This window comes from Botryllus schlosseri, chromosome 15 (genome assembly GCF_051294905.1).
Source record: "Botryllus schlosseri isolate E-star chromosome 15, Bs_hap1, whole genome shotgun sequence".
NCBI lineage: Eukaryota > Metazoa > Chordata > Ascidiacea > Stolidobranchia > Styelidae > Botryllus > Botryllus schlosseri.
The window spans coordinates 673,959-697,821 of NC_137250.1; positions in this window are offsets into that span (position 1 = coordinate 673,959).

Consider the following 23,863-nt stretch of genomic DNA (forward strand, 5'->3'; position numbering starts at 1 on the left):
ATGGAGCAGCGGACGAAAATAATCTACTTAGGAGTTTTAGGATATGATCTACCAGGGCCGTAACTGGAGGATATTTATTCAACTTGAATTTTTTTTCGCGCTTCGCGCGATTTCGTATCCCGGGAGATCGGGATTTAAATATCATCACTTAGAGAAAATGCATGCGCATATTTTAGAGAAATAGGCATATCGGCGCTGTCCATGACCATGCATTAAACAGGATTATGACTGTAAGATATCAGGTGGGCCACAGCACATTTTTAAACCGGAAAATGGGCCACGGCCAAGAAAGGGCTGAGAACCCCTGGTGTAGTGGTTACGATAAGCGCCCAGCACGCAGGCGAACCGCGTTCGATTCCCGTCGGAGGTTTATCTGGGCTCCTCTTCCCCTGCCGTTGCCGTTCTTACGGCGACAAAAAAGCCCAGAAAAAGACCCGACGAAAGAAAGCACTCACAATGAATGGAAAAGAACTAGTAGAAAGGGCCGCGGCTTCAAAGAGATCAACATCGAAAAAGAACTGTGACATCGGGCACTCTAGGCCGAGGTGGATGTTAGAGTAAAGGATCGCTACTGATGCGTGTCGTTCTACATCCTATCTGTTCATGACATCGCATTGTGTCTTATCGCATTGTACATTGTGTGTGACTTGTTCAGATAAAAATATAACCCAACCATGTTATGTTATGTTCTTCAACAAAGACTCGATACGAGCTTCCGCTCAGAGTGCTCGATGAAGTTCAACTTCACCATATCTCATGTTCCGGAGAAACTGCTATATACTGCGGACGCGTTGTCTCGTTGTCCGTTACCAACTTTCGAAGACGTTGATGGCCTTCATAATGAGACAGAAGCCTATGTCAATGCCGTCACATCCAGCCTTCCTGCGTCTTGCAAACGGTTGGATGAAATTCGCTCTGAGCTCCAGAAAGATGACGTATTGCGTACAGTGTTGCAAGTATCCTCAGGGTGGCTGAAATGCCAAGAGACGTTGCATGGCCCCCTTAGGCCATACTGGAATGATAGAGCCTGTTCATCTACTTATGACAGACTCCTGCTTAAGGGGTATCGCTTGGTGATCCCCTGTACGCTGAGACAAGACGTTTTAAAATACCTTCATGATGCTCACCAAGATGTGACAAAATCCCGACTCCATGCATCACAGTCATGCTGGTGGCCTGGAATTTCCAAGGACATTGAAGAAACCGTCAGAAATTGCGAAAAGTGCACGGAACATCAGCGAGAAAGGGTGGAACCGATGCTGTCAGCGTCCTTCCCAGAGATACCCTGGTCCCGTGTTGGTGCCGACTTCTTTCAATACCAGAATTCCATGTACCTGTGAGCCGTTGACTACTACTCCAGGGACATTGAGATTTGCATTGTCTCCAAAACAGTGAACGCAGCAGAGACGATTCTGAAATTCAAGAAGATTTTCAGTAGGCACGGCATCTGCGAGACTTTGGTCACAGATGAAGCACCTATGTTCTCTTCCCGTGACTTTTGCATCATTTTGCGAAAGCTGGAAAATTGAACATATAATGTCCTCACCTAGATATCCCCAGGGGAACTCGGAGGCTGAGCGTGCCGTTCAGACCATTCAAAACCTTCTGCGAAAATGGGACGATGAATATCTGTCGCTACTCACGTACCGTAACACGCCGTTGGCTATCGGCTACTCGCCGGCAGAATTGAGCATGGGCCGAAAACTAAGAACAAGAGTACCGTGTCATCCAGATGATCTTGTGCCCAAGTCTGTCGACCGAACCGCCGTGAAGAAAGCCGAAGCAGCTTACCGACGCAGAGTGACTCGTAATTACAATCAGGGCTTTGGAGCCGGAGCCGTGCATTTATGCCGGAGCCGGAGCTCTACATAAAATTCAGCCGGAGCTGGAGCCAGTTATTTGAGGGGTAGCTCCGGCTCCGACGTATTTCATAAGATGCTATTATATATGCAACAATCATATCTGCTGAGTTCACATAATTCAACAGCAGGCCTTCGCGAAATTAAGAATATTTTCCTCTTTGGCGCTACCTTTTCCGACTAACCATGTTCCTGGGGATTTACCAGCAGAGCAGTCATATGTTCAATGTTCAATATCCATACATGAGTGCCGATCTCGGTATGCGAAATATGCCTGTGAATATTGTGGGTATTCGGCATACCCGCAATTTCATCATCAGCACAACCTTGTTGGCCAATGGTATACGGTTCGAAAATAATGATCACTACGTATTACGCGAAATGGGAGAGAGGATAAAAACGTGATTTCGTGTAGTATTATCACTAAGCTTCTAGCTGTCTACTTAGACAGATACTTTTACAAGTCGGATTCGAAGTGTATTCCCCCAGACCACATGCCTGTCTGTCATCAAAACAATCCGGAAACCCATCGCATGATCAATCAAGCATATCATAACACCACATCTCCCTTTTTTAGGGGAAGAGACATCAACACTACTTACATTATATACAAGTCACAATACAGCAGCGATAACAATATATACAAGGTGACACTACCCCTGCAAGGTTAGCAAGAGCAGGGCATTTGCACTTAACAGACAGAGTCACCAGGGAGGTAGACTACTATCAAGGTGTACAACAGGTTAGGGGATTATTCTGCCCCTGATCTTGAAACCTGTGTGTGATCAATATTGCTCAATAAATCGTTGTGGCAGATTTCTAATTCTCGAGGATCGTCTCGCGGGATTCTCTCCGGTAGGTTCAGTTGAACCGTTGGCTTCTTGATGGTGTCCTGGTTTCTTCGACGCTACAAGACAATATTCAACCGGTTTATTCTGATGCGGAACAGATGGTTTGGGTTCCTCCGGAGGGTTGTACTTCCGTAAGTGTTTTCGGTTACGCCTCATTATTCCATTGTTCGTCTCAACGATGATCGCTCTAGGATTTTCATGCATCTCCTTGATGATACCCATCCTTCCGCAATCAGGAATATATACATGGTCTCCAATTCCGAATCCATCATTCTCAACCACACGATGTCTTTTATTGTAACTCGCAGCCATTTTCTGTCTATACTCCGTCTCCCTTTTTCGAAGATCTTCGACATCAACAGTCTGTGGCCGTAGCTGGTCAGGATGACAAATCACCTTTGTCTTCAATCTGCGTCCCATGCTCAATTGGGCGGGCGATAACCCGGAGTGCAAGGGCGTGTTCCTATAGTTCAGTAGCGTCAGATAGACATCATCTGTTTTCTTGAGCAGGGCCTTTAAAGTTTGCACTCCTCTCTCGATGAAGCCATTACCCTGGCTATATTTTGGAGAAGAGGTGAGGTGCTGAAAATTCCAGGCTCTGGAGAACTGAGAAAATTCAGAGGAAACGAAGACCGAAGCATTGTCCGTAAGCAAGACATCACAGATGCCATGATGAGAGAACACATTCTTGAAGTGAGAAATTGTGTCCCGTGACGAGATCGTTTTCTTTACTGAGAACAGTTCTATGTCTCTGGAGTAGTAATCCATGATCAAAAGGTAGTACTTGTCCTCCAGTTGGAAAAAATCAGCAGCAATTCTAGCCCATGGGCGTGTCGGAAATTCGGTCCCCATCATTGGTTCAGTTCGATCTCGTCGATGCTTTTCACAGCGGTTGCAGTTGAGTACTGCATGTTCAATGTCTTTTGAATAACCCGGCCACCAGCAAGCTTGTGCTGCAAGTTGTCTGGTCTTGGTTATTCCAAGGTGCGATTGGTGAAGGTGCTTCAGAACATCTTCGCGCAACGGCGGTGGTATGACGAGTCTGTTGCTTTTCAGCAAGAGATTGTCATGTACTGTTAACACGTCTCTGAGATTCCAGAAGATACGCACCGGTCCATTTAAAGTTTCTTTGTTCTTTGGCCATCCTCCAACAACATATGTCATAACAGTCGACAGTGTCTTGTCTTCTTTAAGAGCATTCTTTATTTCTTCCAGGCGTCGGTCAGTAGCAGACAGCCCGCTGACCAGAGCACGCACACATGCTTCCGGTTCCTTGTGAAGATCGGTGTCTTCGATGCCATCCGTTGTCGGCAAAGGGCATCGTGATAGCGCGTCTGCTGTGTACATCGACTTTCCTGGCGTGTGGAAAATTGCGAAGTTATAGGACATCAGCCTAATTTTGAATCTTTGAATTCTGACAGGTAATTCGTCAAGCGATTTCGTTGAGAGCAGAGGCACTAGTGGCTTGTGGTCAGTTTCAACTTTCAGATCTTCAATACCCAGTAAGAGTTCTCTCCAGTGCTCCATTGCCCAAGTGATTGCCAAGGCCTCTTTTTCTATCTGGGCGTACCGTTGTTCAGTGTCGCTCATTGATCTGCTGGCATATGCGACCGGGCGAAGGTTATTGTCATCTTGTCTTTGCATCAGAACGGCACCAAGGCCGTAACTGCTGGAGTCAGCTGAGAGCACAGTTTCCCTGTCTGGGCAATACATGGCTAATGTAACATCGGAAGACAGATCGCGTTTCACTCTTGCAAACGATTCCTCTTGTGACGGGCCCCAGTACCACTCAACCTTCTTCGCCAACAATTCTCGTAACGGCTTGGTCAGTTCCGCTAGGTTGGAGCTAAACTTCATGAGCTGGTTTGCCATTCCCAAGAACCTGCGAAGTTCAGTCTTATCAGTAGGAGCAGCATAATTCACAATAGCCTGCACCTTTTTTGGATCTTTGCTGATACCATCTTGGCCGATGACCTGACCGAGATATTCAAGTTCAGTTGCAGCAACGATGCATTTCTTCTCATTTAGAGTCATGCCAGAGCATTTTAGACGGTCCAATACAGCCTTCAGCGTCTCATCGTGCGTAGTTTGAGTGCCAACTACTAGGATGTCATCCATATGGCAAATCACGTTTGGGATTCCTTGCAGGATTTCACTGATACGTTTTTGGAACGCTTCCGGTGCGCTCGAGATGCCAAATGGTAAGCGACGAAATTGATATCTCCCAAACGGTGTGATAAACGTTGTCAACTTTCGACTTTCAGGGGCGAGCTCAATTTGATAAAATCCAGAGTTTGCGTCCAGCTTAGTGAAGACCGTCCCCTTTGACAGTTGCCCCAAAGTGCTTTCGACTGTAGGCATAGGGTACAGCTCCCTTTTTACCCCATTATTGAGCTTGGTTAGGTCTACACACAGTCGCACCTTTCCGTCTGGTTTGGCTACGACTACGATTGGAGCACACCAATCTGTAGGTCCCGTCACTTCTTCTATGATACCGAGCTCTTCAAGCTTATCTATCTCTTCTTTGAGTTTCTGGCGCAATGGGATTGGCACACGACGTGGCAAATTCAAACAGAAGGGCTCAACGCCGTCTTTCATGTGAATAGTAAACGGCTCTCCCAGTTTGCCAATGCCTTTGAATAGCTCTGGGTATGCTTTCTTGACGTCATCTTTGCTCCGCAAACGACTCTCAGGGGTAAGTTTGACTGCCCTGATGGATACTTGAACATCCTGGCACTCTTGAAGAAGTCCAAGTTCCAGTATAGCAGGAGCGCCAAGGAGTAGCTTATCCGCATCCGATACAATGTAGACTTTCTCTGTTAACGCCTTGAAGTCGGAGCTGAGTTTCATCCGTACAAAACCAACAGTATTGAGAGGTTGTCGATTAACTCCAATGAGCCGTCTATCAGATTTCTGTATAGGCCCATATTGTCTCTTGTACAATCGCCGCGGCATGACAGACACTTCTGCTCCAGAGTCAACAATCCATTTCAGAGTGGTGTTAACGACTCTCAACATGATAGTCCACTGGATAGTCTTAGTAGCCTGTGCTGAACCTACCGATGCTTCTGCTTCCTGGGTTTCGCCCACACTTCCACACATTGCGTCTGGAAGTTCTTCCTCGTCATAACACTCAGCGCTTGGTTCTTCCTCAATCGTTTCGCTATCCAGCACGCGTACATTTCTACTTCTGCACCTTTCCTTATAATGGCCCGTTCTACCACATCTGTAGCATTTTACTGAGGCTGCTGGACAGAACCCTCTGCCTCTTTTGTGCCGTCGACCGCAAAATGTGCAGTTTATTATAGGCACAGTTTCAACTGCAGGCTTTTTAAAAGTTTGAGATCTCGCTTTGTTGGCCACCGCTTCTATTGCTGTAGGCGCAGATCTCCGATAAGCATAGCTCCGTCTCGTCTCCTGTGTAGTCACAACGTCGATAATCTTCTGAGACGTTAGCTTGTCAAAGTCGATTTCCGATAGCTTGTACAACATCTCAGAATCATCTACGCACCCGACAATAAGTTTAGCCCGAACGGTTGCGTCGTACACTGCTGGAGGAAATTGGCATTTTCGTGCAGCCTTTCTGACTGCATGTACCCAAGATGCAAATGATTCACCCTCTTTGCGTTGTAAGAAATGGAAGAATTGAAGGTGTGCTTCAAACCTGCCATCCCGAACCTTGAAACGTTCATCAAACTTCTTCAAGACGGTATCAAGGTCAGTTTTGTCTTCTGCTGCAACTGCTTCCACACCGTCTGATTCTGCGACTGCTTCAGCAAACACGAAATCCTCGTATATTTCCTTTCCTTCATTGCCTATGAATTGCAGTAATAATCCAACTTTATGGCGCCCAGGTGATTCAGCATGACCTGCTGCATCGATAAAGATCAGGAATTTCTTTTTCCATTCCAGCCAGGCTTCTGCCTCATTCACGGCGCCTATTATTGTGAGATCCCCCGGACCTAATACAACGGCCGCCATAATCTAGTTATTAGGCTAGTTCGAAGTTATCCGCTTCCACCATGTAGTATTATCACTAAGCTTCTAGCTGTCTACTTAGACAGATACTTTTACAAGTCGGATTCGAAGTGTATTCCCCCAGACCACATGCCTGTCTGTCATCAAAACAATCCGGAAACCCATCGCATGATCAATCAAGCATATCATAACACCACATTTCGTTGCACATGTCTATATGACGAGCACGAGCCGAGAAATTCTATCTTATCGTTGCTATGAATCGAATGAGCAAATACTTGTTCTTTCGTGATAGTTCTTTAATCGGGCCGCGAAATTGGACAGTGTTATTGAATATGCAATTATGCATGCTAATTGGAATTCATTACTGCGCATCATCGCCATTCACTCCAGTAAGGATTTTCAAGCGTAAATAAGGGATGGCGGAAGAGTAGCCGAAAACCCCATGGCATTTTATGTTGGAGGCAAATTACTGATTTGATACGCGATTTCCAATTTCTAATCATCTGTTCCGTTAATTCATCCTTGATGTCTGCTTGATACTCTAGTATTTACAGATTATCGCGCACTTTGACTTGTAAATGTGGAATGTGCATACTGCATAGTTTTATTCGTTATGGGCATGGCGCAATGTGCATGGCACAGTGTTTAATTCGAATATTCGATTTGTTTCAACCGGAAAATATTATATTCAGATAAACTTGATCGGCACCGGATGGACTGGTAACGACTATAACGAGTGCACCAATATCGAACGTCAAATCATTGGCCATTCGGTAAAATCGAATTTCTATTGATCACGTCGTAATATCCGCCCATATTGCTCTTACTACAGTTACAGTTGAATAATAATAGCACATTTAAAAATTGAATTGAGCTGTATGGCTTAATGTTTACGAGTACAGTGCCAGTGTTAAAACGCCGCATCAGAATTTGAATGCTGTACACAGCAATGGCACGGAGTAAAGTGCGTTCTAGTGCAGTGGTTCTCAACCTTTTTCACCTTGCGGACCGGTAAAATTTCAAAGAAATGACTGGCGGACCGGTGAATTTTCAAAATTGAAATTAAGCCAATATGTAAAGCATGCAGCCGTTTTTTGCAGTTATATATATGATGCTAGAGAGTGACATTTAGATGGTTTTGATCGTAATTAATTATCTTCACGACGGTATCCATGTGATTTTATGGTAGTCAGTCTGCTGAGTCGATGCAAAATTGCCTTATCCAGATAAACGTGCTACCGCCGAGAGTCGTTTACAGTCTTTCGTGCCGAAGGCCGTGCTGGGTTTAACCGACCACGCCAACTATACCGGCGATCCGTGCCGAAAAAGCACTTCGTCAGCCCACCCCGAAAAGCGTCGATCTTGTGCCCCACAGGTCGATAAAGCCACAGTTGGGCGGATGTTTTCACCTGTACTTGTGAGCACATTCATTCTACTCAGTGTAAGCAAAGAGTTTAAGTAGCTTAATCGCGTCAATAGCGAAAAGTTTCCACCATTCATGACTGAATCGGTTTTCTCGCTGCCGTATTTTTTGCACGCCTTTCGGAGTTGCATGTTAGCCTAATCTTCAATTATTATGTGTTGGTACGTCATGCCGGGGTAATGGCTGACGCCCAAATGCCTATTTCTATAAATCATGCGTATTTCTCGGAGAAGGGCATCTATAGGCATTTTATAATATGCAAGACGTTTAGTGACACTAAATCGCGCGAAGAGCGAAAATAAATTGAAAAATGTTGGAAAAAGATTCAAATAAATACGCTATGATTTATGTACATCATGGTTGTAATGACTCGAGTCAATTTGTGTATTGACTCGACTTGTACTCGAGTCATTGCACGTGACTCGGACCAAGTAATATGACTCGAGACTGGGTGTACCAGACATGCATTTCATTGCAATTTCGAAGAATAGTGAAGTTATTACGCTGATACTATTTCGTCTATCCATACTGGTACTTGAAAACGCTACCTGAAACGGTTAAAAGTGTCGAAAATGAAAATATTATGAATGAGAAGCATTCGATATCACCGAGTAGAGTTGAGAAAAGTGGGTCTCACATGACATTAACTCGAAACTGAAAAGTCCACACAATGACTTGGACTCGGACTCGAGTCAAAACACTATGACTCGGACTCGACAGTCTACTCAGTGACTTGGACTAGGACTTGACTCGGGGGTGAATTGAAAATGACTCGACTTGACTCGAGTCAAAACTAAAAAAGTGAGATTGACTTGTGCCTCGGAACCTTGTGACTTGGTTACAACCCTGATGTTCATTTGCAAAATAATTTCGGGTTATTTTCAAGCTCAGCCCTTCTCCAATTAGGCGGTTTGGGGTGCCCCGGTTGCGGTCGTGCACAAAATGAATGAATCGAAGACGAATGATCGCGCAAACTGCGCTGTTTAGCGATGAGTCAGCTCGTACCTGTTCTGTACATGTCGCTCGCATGTCGTCAAATGACACGTCTTGAACTTTAAGTCAAATCGAACATGTTTCCATCCCTAGTGTTACCTCAAGAAGTTCTGAATCAGTTTAAAATTACATGTTTTATTTATTTGATTAATGGACAAGCTTTTTACATTGCATCTTGAATTCAAGGTATAAAATTTTAATTTACCTGGCGGACCGGCAGGAATGTCGTCGCGGACCGGCACCGGTCCGCGGACCGGCGGTTGAGAACCACTGTTCTAGTGCAACTATGATGTTATCGACAATTGACAGGTATTCATTATGTCGTCACAAGCCGGTACGGCGGCACCTATGTGTTCGTTGCTGCATCCGATGTTACAGACGGCTGACAGACTCTAGATCAGTGCTCTTCAACCGGGGTTGTCGTACACCCTAGGGTGTACCAAAATTTTAAAAGGGTGTACCACTCACATGGGGTGTACAGGGGTGTACCAGATCCGAATCAAAATAGACCGATGACTATATAGCTATCACAAGAAACAGGCAATTCATCATCATCATCATCATCATCATTGGTTTATTAGCAATTTTATCAGTTCAATACACCACAAAAAATGCGATACAATGAAAAGACAGGAAGATGTCGAAGCGACAAGGAGTAGTCTATGGAATATGACACCCACCTTGGCCTAGGCGATGTAAAGAGGAGGCATGCACACTGAATGAAAGTAAAGAAGATAGTATGGTTCAGAACATCAATATGTTGACCGGGCGTGCATTATCGTAAAATATGTTCATATCAGCTGTACGAGCTTGTAAGCTATATTCCTTTTGGTGTATCATAAGCATATGTTTGTGCACATCACTTAAATGTTGTTATGGGCGTTTTGATTCCTTTTGGAGTATAAAACGATGGAGATGAGATGACATGTGTTCCGCTTGCAATATCCGTCTATAATGATGCTTGAGGAGTCCACTGCGACGGTTCAGAAATATTGAATTTGTACTTTATGCGAGCTCCTTATAAATATCGCAGTGTAATCATTACAGGGGCGTAGCCAGGGTGTCTCGAGGGGGTCTAGTTTCAGAACCACTGTGCTAGCTGGTGGTCCGGATCCTCGAGCCCTGATTAGTATTTAGCATTTCAAATAGGCCTACGTTGCAGCATTGTTCATCCTTATTTCAACAGGCCAGCTCCTGCAGACATACGGTCGCATGCAGCCATTAAACAATATTTATGCAAAACATATTAATTAAATTAGAGCGTGTTTTGACGTCCGTTAATATGAAATTTGAATTAACGAATAGGTTGTCAAATCTTTGAGAGATTTTAAACTTGAAAATTTTATTCACGCTTACGCGATTCAGGGGACCAGGATTTTTCGTATTTTATTTATAGTGTAATCTGAGTCCCACCGAACAAATGCAAACCGTAAAGGAAAATGATGCACCCCATAAAGAAATACCAAAACGGATTCGTATGCGTGTATGGCTACACCCCCTCCATCAGCTCCATCGCCAAATCATTCACGTGTGCCAAGAATAGATAAATAGTTGACAGTAATATATGAAACTACCCATATTATAGACGAAATAAATCTTCCACATGTAAAAGTTTTCAGCGCCCGCGCGACTACTGTTACAATTCAAAACTTGTATACGCAAGGTATAGCCTACCTCAAGAAATCAGTGATGGCGCAGAACACCACAAGCGCTCTCCGCGGTGTGAAGTTGCCAGTAGCCAATTTAACATGAGTATATGCAGGGCCGAAACAGCACGTCGTCAGCCCCCCCCCCTAAAAAGCGTTGGTGTTGGGCCCGCATAGCGTCATATAAACCAAACAGTAGACCCCTCATCACGGTCTACGTTTTATAACCGCTACTTTGTCAGCGAAATTTGCTATACACGTTAGTGGGCTAGTTGATTGCGAAAGATCGCGCGAGGTGTGAAATTTTCTATAATTTGTGATTGAATCCGTCAATAGTATCAGAAATTGCATACTTATTGTTATAAATTTTGTTATTCTCTCTCTCTGCCAACGTAATCAGATTTACTTCAAGATTTACAATCAAAATAAAATGTTTTGGAAAATGTAGCGACCGTAAATAAAAATAATTCGGGCGTGCCCCTTGGACCCCTCGGGGTTTTCAGTCAGCACAAAGGCGGTCCTTTTTGACCAATGTTTTCTCGCTGCCCATCATTCTGGCACACTTCTAGGATCGCATTTCGTTACATGGCCTATAACTTTATATGTCTTGAAGCGTCGTCGCGCGGTAATGGCGGACACCGAAATGGCCAATGCCCATGCTATTAATCTTGCATATTTTTTCTTGGGGAAGGCCACCCAATAATCAAGAAATTTGACATTAAATTGAGCGTAGGACACAAAAAACTGATTGAAGTTGAACAAATTTTTAAAAATATGCTCGATAATTTATGTTTATTCAAGAAATAAGTTTGGGACCCCTTTGGGCTCGCCCCCCCCCCCATCGACGGGTTTGGGGTGGGGCAGTTAGAGTCCTGATTATATGACATCCAGATGGGCGATTACGACTCTACGCCGGAATACGGTATGCTATGTAAGGAATCGAAGCACGGCCGTGAATAACAAGGAGGTTGAACACCCCGGTCTAGGCTTACTACATGTAATCAATGATGAGTTATCCGGTCAGGGGTGTACCAGTTTCCAGTAAACCTTAAAAGGGTGTACCATGACGAAAAAGGTTGAAGAGCACTGCTCTAGATTACTATAGATAACTAACCTACTGGTAAATTAGTAATCTATATAGACCAGGAGTGGCCCACCTTTTCGGTTAAAGGGCCACATGAAATTGACGAACGAGTGCGCTGCCCACTAGCCGCGCCAGGCGCCTAAAATTTTCAGAGTTAATATTAATATTACTTGGGTATATTGCGTGTCGACTGCATATCGCCCGCTGGACACAGTTTGAAAGGACAGGACTATTCGGCATCTGGACATATCGATATCGAAGATTTCCGCTAATATACGACAATCATTTTGTGCCTACATTTCATCGCCGACGATCTTTCTGCGAGCGCAAACGCGAAAATACTTTCTCTCGTAATTACGAATACAGTTAGACTCAATCGGCTAAATCTGGCGGTTTTTCATTTTCAGGTGGGGGTAGGCTACAAAGAAAGAAATCGTGCGACATTTAAACACGCGAAGCGTGAAAAAAAATTTTACTACTATTTTAGTTTATTGTAATGTACGACGATTTACTAAAAATGTGACTGGACCCTGGATCTGCCAATGCGTCGAAACTGATATTTTAGTCATCAACATCCCAAGTGTAACTGGCAGACTAATCATATTTTTGGTTCACAAGTTCACAATCTGAGCAATTCAATTTCGATAATATAACAGAATTTCGAGAATATAATGGGAAATTAGCTCGCGGACTATACTCAAAACCTTCTCGCGGGCCACATATGGCCCGCAGGCCGCGGGATGCCCACCCCTGATACAGACAGACACCTTCGATAGTTTTCAGAGCCGGATCCGGAGCTGGAGCCGGAGCAGTGGTAATAATGCGGCTACGGAGCTGTAGCCGGAGCTAATGTATGATGGAAGAAAGCGCCGGAGCTGGAGCAATGCAAATTTACGGCTGCTCCAAAGCCCTTATTACAACAAAAGACACAGAGTATAGTAGGCCTACCTGGAGATGAGTTCAAGGTGGGAGATCGAGTCTGGATTCCGTACTGCAAATCGCAGGGTGTTGTGGAAAACTTGACACTGACACTCAACCCAGATCCTTGGTTATCAGAATTGGGCGTGGCACCTTCAGAAGAAATCGCCGAATGGTGCGAAGATACCAGACGGAGAATACCCCGCAAGAAGGCGTCGACATCACCTCCAGTGAGGCAGCTGAATTCTTCAAATTTCCCGATCAGGGAGGAGATAGCAGTTCGAGCGCTACTAGTGTCGATCGCGATGACCATCATGAGGCGGCGATGGTCCGACGGTCGGATCGGAACAGAACCGCACCTCGCAGATACATCGAGGAGTTCTGATGTAGTTATAGGAGTGTGTGTAAATATGTTGTGTTCTTCATTCACCTCTTGCCTGCCAATTGCTTCATACTTTTGTACCGCTAACTGCCTCAATTCGGATTGTTTATTGTCTTCATTCTGTGCTTGCGCTTGCGCTTGTGCTTGTGTTTGATCTGCTTATAAGCTTTTGTGCTTGTCCCGAGAAGCGAGAAGGGAGATGTAGTGGTAGCTCTATGGCGCCACTAGGGTGTGACGACATCGCAGGTGCTTCGGTGCTTGGTCGTCACTGAGTACATGGCTGCTTGAGAACTACACGTCTCGTATATTAGACAGACCGTCAGTCACGTTACTACAATAGCCAACATCTTCGGATCATCACAAATCATATGTATGAGTTGTGAGTGTGTCCTGATCTGCACGGAATCCATGAGACTGCGGTTGTGTGGAATACCGGTCAATATATAGCCACTGCTTTGGAACCAATATTTCAAAAACTAAATTATTTTATGAGACTTAATATTCGATTAGCTCTGTTCTAGTGCTTGGATGGACAGGTCCTATTCCCGATAAGGAAGCAAACTTTTGATTATGTAATGATTATACAGTGCGCAGATATTAATCTGCTCCGGCCGCGGCGAGAGACAAAATTACTGTATAAGCTACGATGAGCGGTTCGTCCTCAGCTCAACAAGTTTTTACAAATGCGTCGCAACCAGGGCTTTGGAGCAGCCGTAAATTTCGACTGCTCCAGCTCCGGCTCCGGAGCTCTCTTCTATCATACATTAGCTCCGGCTCCAGCTCCGGAGCCGCATTATAACCACTGCTCCGGCTCCAGCTCCGGCTCCGGCTCTGAAATTTTCGAATGGTCCTGTGTATATCAGGGGTGGCCCGCAAATGTGGCCAGCGAGAGGGTTTTGCGTGGCCCGCGAGATAATGTCCTATTATATTATCGAAAATGAATTGCTCAGATTGTGAACTTGCAATGCCAACCAAAAATTACAATTCTGGCTGCGACACTTGGGATATTGATGACTAAAATATCAGTTCCTACGCAATGGCAGATCCAGGGTACAGTCACATTTTCAGTAAATCGTCATAAATTACAATAAACTAAAATAGTAGCGAAATTTTTCTTCACGCCTCGCGTGTTTAATTGTCACGCGATTTCTTGCTTGGTAGCCTACCCCCTACTGAAAATTTAAAAAAAAACGCCGAATTTACCCGATTGAGTCTAACTGTATTCACAATTACGGAAGAAAGTCTTTTCGCGTTTGCGCTCGCATAAAGATCGTCGACGGTGAAATGTAGGCACAAAATGATTGTCGCATATTATCTGAGACCTTCGATATCGATGTGCCCAGACGCCGAATAGTCGTGTCCTTGCAAACTGAGCCTAGCGGGTGGTATACAATAGACCCGCAATACTCACCTAGTTTATTTATACACTTAGAAAATTTTACCCGCTTGGCGTGGCTAGTGGACCGCGGACTCGTTCGTCAATTGCATGTGCCCCTTTATCCGAAAAGGTTGGCCATTCCTGGTCTATCACTAATCTACTAATAGGTTAGTTATCTATAGTAATCTAGAGTCCGCCAGCCGTCATTAACATCCGATGTAGCAACAAAGACATATAGGTGCCGCCGTGCCGGCTTGTGACTTCATACTGAATACTTGTCAATTGCGACAATTGCTGTGCACAGCATTAAAATTCAGGCCTGGTGTTCAATTATGATAAATCAGCAGATGTGGTTGTTGCATATATAATAGCATCTTCTGAAATAGGCCGGAGCCGGAGCTACTCCTCAAATAACGGGCTCCAGCTCCGGCTCCGGCTCCGGCTAAATTTTATGTAGAGCTCCGGCTCCGGCTCCAGCTCCGGTAAAAATGCACGGCTCCGGGGCTCCGGCTCCGGCTCCAAAGCCCTGGTCGCAACGACAAAAGTTTGGGAGAAATCGTACTTACTATTCTATTTATTCATTTTCATTATTCCAGAAGCGAGAAAAAATAGCTAAATATCACGATTTTCATATTTCGTTTGTCATATGTACTGCAATTTTTCACGTCCGCACGAGTGCGTACCAGACATGGGTTGATTACTTCATGAATGTAATCGATTGCGATTACGATTACTTCTGAATCACGCGATTACGATTACGAATATGATTACAGCAAAATCAGGAAGTAGTCGATTACGATTACGATTACATTGGAAAAGTAATCACGATTACATTTATTCTGCTTCTTAGAACTAATCTTAGAAGATATTGTGAGGAAAAGGCGTAATGAGATGACAACTTTCTTTATAGATGATACATCATTTGCGTGTTACGTCATAATATAGGCCTACCGAATGCCCAACTTTATAGATGACGATTTATCGCACCCACCCATTTGATTTCTTGCCATGTCCGTAACTGCCGCACCCCAAACTCCTTAATAGGGTGAGGAGCAGGGTTGTAATGACTCGAGTCGCGATTTTGGTGACTCGACTCGAGTCAAATTTTGCATTGACTCGACTTGTACTCGAGTCATTATGCATGACTGAAACCAAGTCATACGACTCGAGACTCGGGCGGCAAAGACAGACATTTCATTGTAACTTCGAAGAATAGTAAAGTTAACACATTATTGATAATTCGCAGCTGACTAGATGGTCCCTAAGGAACCGTATCGCTGCAACATGTATTTTGTTTTTGAATGTAATTTTTTGCTCAATAAAAACTGTCTCTCTCTCTCGTCTATCAGTCCTGATACTTGAAAAATGCGGCCAGAAAGTGTTAAGACTGAGGAAAGTTACGATATTATGAATGCGAGCCATTTATATCACTCAAGCAGAGTTGAAAAAGTGGGTTGAACCGAATTGTACTGAAAACTGAACAGTGAACATATAATGACTCGGACTCGGCCCCGTACCTGCTGACTTGGACTCAGATTTGACTCGTTGGTGAATTGAAAATGACTCGACTTGACTCTAGTCAAAACCATGAACTGAGATTGACTAGGGACTCGGAACCTTGTGACTTGGTTACAACCCTGGTTGGGAGTGAGCTCGAAGGGAACTCCAAAGTATTTCATAACATAAATTATATAGGGTATTTTCTAGAGATTTAATTAACTTAAAAATGTTCTTCGAGCTTTGCAAATTATTGTCTCTAAATAATTTGATTTTGAAATGCATTCGTCTCTCCCTCAAGAGTAAAAGCATGCCTAAGTTATAGGAGTAGGCATTTCGGCGCCCCACCCACAGATATATGCAAATTCGGTCAACATGCTACTCCGCAAAGTGTGCTACCAAAGTAAGTCCTAGGCCGAAGCTTTCAGTATGGGTCCATTGTCAATAGCCGCCCTGGATGGACGTAACGAATAGTCCTGACGTTTCAATCTCAGTCCCACAATACAAATGCCACCGGGGGCACCCACACAGGAATGAAGACATGACAATTTGTGTGTGCGTCTCACGAAAGTTTAGTCTGCTACGTTTGAGTGACTACACTATAATTCGATTATATAACAGATGGTAGGTCACGAATGAACAACATACAATAAAGCAATTATAACAACATATCACATGTTATAATTATGAATTACGTGCCCCCAGCTCTATCATTAAATCTGACCATCGGAAGTTGAAAGGATTAAAAATGACTAGTAATATATTGTAAATACCAATATTCTGACGAAATCCAGTCATCAACCTGAAAATTTAACACCGTATGGGGCCCAAGACTAACGTTTGGAGTTGGGGTACGAATTGCTGTTTCGGTTCTGATTCTAGCTACACCTACAACCCAAGTTAACGTGGTCTTTCAGCGGATGGCTATGGCGGCAGTTCCAAATGTGGAGTAAAGAATTGGGTAATAACGATTGGAGACCGTTTCAAGTAGAGTCATAAGAGAAAAAGATAAGGTAAACATGAAATTTTGTCTTCCACTTAATACAGATACTGCAAGCTGTCGTTACGAGAAACGGCGAACAAAGGCTCGGTTATGATATATATCAGCAGATTCATTGTGCAAATCGTAATGTTTCTTTCATTTGACGAGTACAAAATTTCAAATCTTTGTCCGGTGTACGTAGTACGTATGTACATAGGCCTACTGCCCGCCAAGCAACAACGGTCTAACTAAGCATAACCAATAACCATGCAGACATCAGTAGCCACTTATAAGTTACTATTTGAAACTAGGCAGAGTGGTGATTATTATCCTGCTGCAAGGTAGTGGCGTCTGGAGTGTATTGATAACCTGATATACAGCATAGCATGACAGGTGTTCTTACAATCGCACTACGATGAACATCGAATGCCTATTTCATATGTGTGGCTTTGGAGTGTGGATACTTCTTACGCAATGACGAGCAAAGCTAATACTTCTGACGTAATAATGAGCAGTGGCATTTAAAAATCAGACATTTGTGCTATCAATAAATCTGGTATAATATCTTCTTGTTGACGAATGTTCAGTTTATGTCATAGTCCTTGTGCAAATAAAAAGTAATCGTTCAAGGGCAAAGAAATCGATTAGATATGAGAAGTAGTCGATTACGATTACGATTACTTCGGAATTTTTTCGAATGTAATCGATTGCGATTACGATTACTTGAAAATGCTGTAATCGTCGTAATCGATTACGATTACTAATCGCGATTACCCCATGTCTGGTGCGTACTATCCCACAGGTTAAAAAGCACTATTTTCGACCCCACGATTTTCATTGAACTGTGTGCTGATCAGGGCTTTGGAGCAGCCGTAAATTTAAACTGCTCCAGCTCCGGCTCCGGAGCTTTCTTCTATCATACATTAGCTCCGGCTCCAGCTCCGGAACCGCATTATTACCACTGCTCCGGCTCCAGCTCCGGCTCCGGCTCTGAAATTATCGAATGGGCCTGTCTATATCAGGGGTGGCCAACCCGCGGGCCAAACGTGCCCCGGAGGTAATTTCCTATTATATTATCGAAAATGAATTGCTCAGATTGTGAACTTGCAGTGCCAACCAAAAATTACAAGTCTGGCTGCGACACTTGGGATGCTAATGACTAAAATATCAGTTCCGACGCATTGGCAGATCCATGGTCCAGTCACATTTTCAGTAAATCGTCGTACATTACAATAAACTAAAATAGTAGTGAAATTTTTCTTCACGCTTCGCGTGTTTAATTGTCACACGATTTCTTGCTTGGTAGCCTACCCTCTACCGAAAATAACAAGAAAAAAACGCCTAATTTACCCGATTGAGTCTAACTGTATTCGCAATTACGGGAGAAAGTCTTTTCGCGTTTGCGCTCGCATAAAGATCGTCGACGGTGAAATGTAGGCACAAAATCATAGTCGCATATTATCGGAGACCTTCGATATGGATGTGTCCAGACGCCGAATAGTCGCGTCCTTGCAAACTGAGCCTAGCGGGCGGTATACAGTAGACCCGCAATATACTCAAGTAATAATATTATTGACCTAGTTTATTTATAAACTTTGAAAATTTTACCCGCTTGGCGCGGTTAGTGGACCGCGCACACTTTCGTCAATTGCATGTGCCCCTTTAGCCGAAAAGGTTGGCCATTCCTGGTCTATATAGATTACTAATCTACCCATAGGTTAGTTATCTATAGTAATCTAGAGTCTGTCAACTGTCAGTAACATCCGATGTAGCAACGAAGACATAGGTGCCGCCGGGCCGGCTTGTGACGTCATCATGAATACTTGTCAATTGTCGATAATATCATAGTTGCACTAGAACGCACTTTACTCCGTGCCATTGCTGTGCACAGCATTAAAATTCAGGCCTGCTGTTCAATTATGATAAATCAGCAGATGTGGTTGTTGCATATATAATAGCATCTTATGAAATACGTCGGAGCCGGAGCTACTCCTCAAATAACGGGCTCCAGCTCCGGCTCCGGCTGAATTTTATGTAGAGCTCCGGCTCCGGCTCCAGCTCTGGTGAAAATGCACGGCTCCGGGGCTCCGGCTCCGGCTCCGGCTCCAAAGCCCTGGTGCTGATAATGCTTTGGTGTGATAACGACTTCACAGATATGTCATTACTGATAACATGCGTAGCTCTGTATTACGTGTTTGGTATGCTGCGATACCACAAGCCGATATTTCACAGCCTTTCACAGTCTTCCAACTATCATTTCTCGAAGAAAATCATCGCTCACTATTACTCTATTCGAATCATTAGATTCAGATTGGAGTGGCCTACTCGAATCATTGTGGCCAGGGTTGTGTTTAAAACAAACATGTTTAAAACACGGCCCTTGTATAATTTTTTTCTAAGCCATAGTGGATTAAATATCCACAATTGAAAATTTAGGGTAAATATAGCTCATTTGACGAAATAGGCTTCCAGCCCCTGTCATATACGGACCAAAAATATCTTTAACCAGGAAGAATTCGAATTTGCAAACGTAGGTGGTAAGTAGGGTTGTTCAAAAAAAACTTTTTTTACGGATTCCGGGGATTCACTAATTGATTAATTTTACTGTCAACGCCATGAAATTGTCGAGTTTTCGACAAAAACGATGTAAAACAAATTTGACGCAATTCCAACCAGTAGAAGCGAAGTTATTTGACTTTTTATTCATAATTCTAGTATTATCCACCGCGTCCACGCTAAATTTGCGAATTCAAAATTTTCAACTCCAATAACTTCGCATTTTCAGGAATCCGCGAAACCTTCGAATTTGCCAAATGGTTGATAACCTAATTTTTTTTTTTTTTTAGATTACAGAAATCACGAGGCAGTTTCGCTTCATAACTACTACAACTTCAGGACTCGCATAAACATAATGGCCGTCTGACATGAAATATTTAATGCCACTCGAAGTAGCTTGGACGTGTCCCGGAAATCGCTACTTCTGCTTGTATTTGAGTTAAAATTCACGACTCTACTTTTACAGCAAGGCTGACACTAAACTTGGTAGAAAGAATAAATACAAATAAGGCACTATTGACATAAAACACCAAGTAGATCTTGGATTCGGATTTATTTATCGTTGTACGATGCAGGCTTTCAGTCGGATATGGACCGACAGCACTATCAAAGTCTAAACCTCCACCGGAAGATTACAATATCCATGAATGAAGACATGCCAAGCACAACACCAAAGGCCATTTCACCTGTAAATCAAGTAATATCATGTATTTGATTTGCCGCCGAAAAGGATGTACCAATGCATGGTATGTTGGAGAAACCATATAGTCAACCTCTGCACAAGAGAGTAAATGGTCATCGACATGATATGCTGAAAGTCAACAAATCGAAACCTGTCGGTGTACATTTTTCTTCGGCTCGAAGAACGACATAATTATCAACGCACTGGTCGGGAACACAAGCAAGGCTACTGAACAAAAATACATTGAAAAATTTGATACGTTCCGACAAGGGCTGAATATAGATAGAGCATATCTCACTACACCATGTAATACTTCACTTGACACCTTCCTGCACGCGTATTATACTATAAACACCTTATCGTATCCAATTTTTAGGAGCACAACTTATATTACAGTATGCATTTCAAATATAAAGTGATCTTAGTGCATATGAAGTAAAGTACGCGATTTTGGAATCTAAAAAGATTTTACCCAATATGATGTCATAATATGTATCTGTTCAAATTCAAAATCTCTTTACGTTGCTCTTTTCGCGTTACTTTCTGATGAAGGAGAAGAGCTCCTAAAGCTCGTGAAACTAATAAAGTTATATTCATTTGCAAGTGGATAAATAAATAGGGTGTGGAAGCTACCAAGGTCTTACATTAATATCCATGGAGTCAGTCCAAATATTTTTTAATACGTACTGGTACATACACGCCATTGAATCATATTGATAAAATGGACTAAACTTTATAGCTGTGATACCGCAATGACTTACTTGATTAAAGTCAATTCATAGGTTATAGTCCAATCGCATAAATCTATTCACAGATCCTAAATCGCCCGACATAATAACTGGGTCTGAGCAAAATCGAGTACCTTAATAGTGATTCGCTTCTGATCCGAGCACCATTTCATATGATGTCATTACAGTACTAAAGACGTGGAAAGTTCAAATACGTACCTTTTTTGCGACCACAAACAATATAATGCCAATTGTACATCGCAATAAATAGAATTTGCTATTTTTCCACCACATCTATTTCTTGCGGCAATGCTTTGGGTTGATGACGACTTCACAGACATGCAATTTTCAGTAACGTGAGTAGCTTTTGTACTGCATGCTTCATATGTTGCTATACGAACAATCGCGGTGTACACAGCCTTCCACAGTGGAAAATAGTATCGAAAGTATAATTTTCGTTGATAAATTAACTCTTATAGTGACAGATCGTATCATTTCAGTACTTGAAAAAATCAACATTCCCTAATCGACTCAAATCATTAGAATTGATACCCGATTCAGATTTGAGTATCAGAATCAATGTGTCAAGCGCTAATAATAACGCAATCAAGTTGTGTGGGTATGTTACGCGTTGCTATACAAGGTTCTAACGCTAACCAACGAATATGGCATTTTCACGCTGTTGAGACAGGCTATTGTCGCATATATAAATATATTAAGTGAAAGTTAAGCATTTACTACTATGACCGTATTTTGACATGTATAAAATTGCCAACGTGGTTATTTGTATGCAAGTATTTTTGTGCTGATGCTGAAATTCGTGAAATAAGTATCCGCACACAGCGTCTATTATTAGCGCGTAAGGGCGCACTTTTCGAGAAACCGTCGCAAGTCCTACAATCACCGCACGCAAGTCTTTCTCTTTTCAACGAACCCGCCGACCACGATAAGATAGAACTTCTCACCGCATGAAGCTGTCGTATCCTGGGCGAATCGACGTGACGCATGCCGACTTTTTAAGAACGCGTTCGGCCCGTGTCTTCGTGACTGCTTGTAGGTATTTGGCCCGTGAATTTACATGTTACTTCATAACATAAAACAACGAAAGACCGCTGGTATTATCTCAGACGGGTAACCCCGTACCTCAATGCTTTAGTTCGTTTTGAACCGCTTCTATATATATCAGGGTTACTCAAAAATTCTTAGCAATCGTACACGTACAGTTATAACAGATTAAAATTTGCACTTAGTCATGCAAAGTCGGCTTGCAGGCTGATTACAAACAGGCCTGGCCACCACTAATATGATATACTGCTGCTGGTAACTATTATTGATTGTTTTATCTCATGTCAGCAGTTACCAGCTATTTTGTCGTTAATGTTCAGTTTGTATTGCTTTTTGTTGCTAGCAGGACTACTCATTGTTTAGCAAAGCTCCATTTACAAAAGTTTAAAATTTGTTCAGGTCCGTCATAAGCAGGGTTGCCATAAATCCTCTTTTAGGAGGATTTGTCCTCCTCTTTCAGCAAATCGTAAATGTCCTCCGAGTACGCCTAAATGTCCTCCATTTTGTAAATTCGTCCTCCTTTATAGCTTTGACAGCCAGGCTAATCGAATCAACAGGCTGAACTAAATACGCCATAAATGACGCAAAATCTGTAATGCGGACGTTCGAGCGGGTCATTCGGGAGTAGGACTAGAAAAATGAGCTTTTTTTCTTTTAGTCAACACCAGAGCAGTATCGTTAAAGAGTGGGTAATTCGTGAATCCAGTCGAAATAATGACATTCTTTTAATCACCCCAACAACATATCCAGTACAAATTTTAGGATTCAGCAGCTTTCTAGTCCGGTAATTTGATTTTTATGATTTGCAGAAAATGTCCTTCTTTCCGGATTCCAAAATATGGTAGCCCGAGTTAAAAGTCTCAATAAATAAGTATAAAGTACCTTAAAGCTGCATTGGGAAACGGAATAATCGTAATGTATTTATTTTTCAGTCACTGCTAGTAGGAGAAATGACATTTTTATGACTTGCTGGTTCTTTCAATATTTAATTTATTAAAAATAAACTTGGCAGACAAGTCCGCATTTGACCACAGTGCGCCAGTAGAGTCACCCTGAGATAGATCATGGAAGTATAATAAAATATTTGACAAGAATGACACGCAATTCTTTGATACTATTTTAGACGTTGGTAGATATGCGATTATTCATCGATTTCGCGATTTTTGTTTATGGTGCGATATTGCGTTGTTGATCACTGACGATATCGGTATCGTCTGATTCGTGATTATTTTGGAAACACAGCAGCACGTGTGAATACCAGGTAAAGTAAAAATGAAAAGGGATTTTAAAAAAAGGCAAATTTGCAGAATATTTTCGTCAAGTATAAGCATTATCGTTTCTCGCAATGTATGAAAATTCTGCGATCGTTTGAAACGGAGAGTAAAATCGCGCGAGCCGTTCCGCAAAGCCACGCTATGCAGCAAGAACTGTTCAAATACTTCGTAGTTCTCACAACGCACAATCAACCACGATGTCTAGTGATTATGCCGATTGCTGAATCAATCCATTGATGGGCTGGATCAAAATTGGCAAGTAACAATGTACTTTTCCGGTACAGCTGATTGAATAGAGACCGACGCCTGGATCGACCATAATTGACTTGATTGAATCGATTTTGCATTTGTTACTACGTATTTTACTGCTTTATTCATCAATCGTTTCAAAACTACGCAGCAGTTTCCTTTTAAACCTACACGGCGCCCATTCGCTCTTAGCGCCCCCTGCCGCCCAATATATGTATTCAGTGCCGCCCGAACGCCCATTCCATTGCGAGCGCCCCTTTATACTGCATGTTTCATACAAAGCGACGCGACAGCCATCCACGGGCGAAAATAGTA